Source organism: Tenrec ecaudatus, chromosome X (genome assembly GCF_050624435.1).
Source record: "Tenrec ecaudatus isolate mTenEca1 chromosome X, mTenEca1.hap1, whole genome shotgun sequence".
Taxonomy (NCBI): Eukaryota; Metazoa; Chordata; class Mammalia; order Afrosoricida; family Tenrecidae; genus Tenrec; species Tenrec ecaudatus.
In genome coordinates, this window is record NC_134548.1 from 122153467 (window position 1) to 122156103 (window position 2637).

Here is a 2637-nt window from a genome sequence, read left to right on the forward strand (position 1 = left end):
ACTGGAGCTACGTGAGCGCACTGGTGCCCCCAAGGATGGGTCCTGAAGAGGAAGAGCAGAGGGCAGGCCCTGAGCTTTGGAGGCCACCCTCCGCGCAAACCACCCAGGTGCTGCGGGCTTGGGGACATGTCAAAGAGAGGAGGAGAGAAGACTGCTGGGGACCACCACCGAGACAGCCTTTTCTATTGTTTGGTTGATTCCTCTTAGCCATTTCCCCTTCAACATTCTCACTTTCTGGCTGCATCAGCCTTTGAGCCTTTGAGCAAGGCGTGGACATCTGTGTGTGAGTGCGGAACCACCCCCCACCCCCCACTAGGGGTTCTCTGTGGCTCCTTTGGGGGAAATCTATTGCAAAGGTCTGTCTTCAGACGTGGCTCTGGATGGACTCATGCCTGCGACCTTGCCATAGGCAGCTGAGCATGTTCACTTCCACATCAGGATGCTTATGAAATGAAAGGAACCCGTAAACATTGTTTTGTAGGTGAGTGGGGCATCTGATGTTGTCCCAGGAAGAGGGCATCTGGAGGGAGTCCTGGGCAAGAGTCTTAGGCTTTGCTAAGCAAGCTAGGTGACCTTGGGCAAGAACTGAAAAACAAGGGGGTTACACAAGGGTCCTTTCTAAGCCACATACTTAGCAAGCAACAGGATCAAGTTGATCCTCGAGCTGTGAGATTTAAGACAGATGACTTCTTTGCTACAGGTCTCAATTTCCCTGCCCGCATCCAAACTCCTCAGTTCTAGCTCTTACCCAGTTGGTCTCTTCAAGAGCACGAAGGAAGGGTTTGCCAGTTGCCATCAATCAATTCGGATTCATAATGACCAACAATGTGTTACAGCCAAGCTGTACACCATAAGGTTTTCAATGGCCCAACTTTTCTTCCAACGCAAACCCCCACACTTTCCAGTTGACAGCTGGGCATGTTAACTTTGGGGGCCACCCAGGGATCCCATTAAGGAAATGGCCACTTTGAAAGGCCAATGTGTGGCATTACATTGCATACAGAATAACCGATAACCTCCTTTCCCAAGCTTTCGCATGTCACACGCTTCATGTCTAGTTGCCAACCCTTTTATGGCACAAATGCTGAGGAAGGGCCAGCAGACTAGAATGAGTGCTTGGGTGAGCAGAGAGGACAGACTTGCCTTGGAAGGATTTCTGATGGATCTAGAGAAATGAACAGGGCAGGAAAAGAAGGAGAAAGAGATGTTGGGGGGTGGGGGTAAGCAACGGGGGTGGCAATGGGGGTGGAAATGAGAAGAGTATGTTGGGTGCCCCCAACCCTTTAATGCTTCTAGAGCTGGGTTCCTCTGGGATTTCTGCTGTCACCACCTAAGAAACACACAACACAAAATCTCCAGCAAAGGGAAGCACAGGGAATCCAGGACAGATAAACCCCTCAGGACCAATAATGAGAGTAGCCATACCAGGAGGGGAAGGGGAACGTGGGGTAGAAAGGGGAACCAATTACAAGGATCTACATATAACCCCTTTCCTGGGGGACAGACAACAGAAAAATGGGTTAAGAGAGATGTTGGACAGTGTAAGATATGACAATAATAATTTATAAATTATCAAGCATTCATGAAGGAAGGACATTGGGGGCAGGAGGGGAAAAATGAGGAGTTGATACCAAGGGCTCACGTAGAAAGCAAATGTTTTGAGAATGATGATGGCAACAAATGTACAAATGTGCTCGACACAATGGATGGATGGATGGATGGATGGATGGATGGATGGATGGATGGATGGATGGGTGGATGGATGGATGGATGGATGGATGGATGGGTGGATTGTGTTAAGAGTTGTATGAGCCCCCAATAAAATTATTTTAAAAAGAAAAAACCAAAATATGCTTGAAACAATTGATATATGGAATGTTATAAGAGCTGTAAGAGCTAAGTGGAGAGCAAATGCCTTCAGAATGATTGGGGCAGGGAATGTATGGATGTGCTTTATACAATTGATGTATGTATATGTATGGATTGTGGTAAGAGTTGTTTGAGTCCCTAATAAAATGTAAAAGAAGAAAAGAGAAAAAAATGATTAGGGCAAAGACTGTACAGATGTGCTTTATACAATTAATGTATGTATATGTATGAACTGTGAAAAGAATTGTATCAGCCCCAATAAATTGTTAAAATAAAAAAATTTAAAAAAAGAAGAGTTGTAAAAACAAAAAAAAATAAAAATAAAATTGAAAAAAAAAGAGCTGTAAGAGCCCCCAATAAAATGATTTTTTAAATGATTTAAAGAAAAAAACGTCTCCAGCAAAAACCGTGGGACTGGACACACCTCACACATCTCTGCTCATTGCAATTGAACGCATCGTCATATGAAGTGCAAAACTAACATAACCACTCGAAAGAAACCCCCAAAACAAAAAACTTACTGGCATCAAGGTGATGCTGACTCGTAATGACCCTATAGGACAGAGCAGAACTTCCCCACTGTGGGTTTCAGTGATGGTAACTCTTGATGGGAATAGAAAGCCTCCTCTTTCTCCCGCAGAGCAGCTGGTGGTTTTGAACTACTGACCTAGCCTGTAGCACCCCAGTGCAACCTAACCACAGTGTGGAGAAAGATTAAGGCACAACAAATTTGCACTGCTGAGTAAAGTAAGACACGGGATCAGAGAA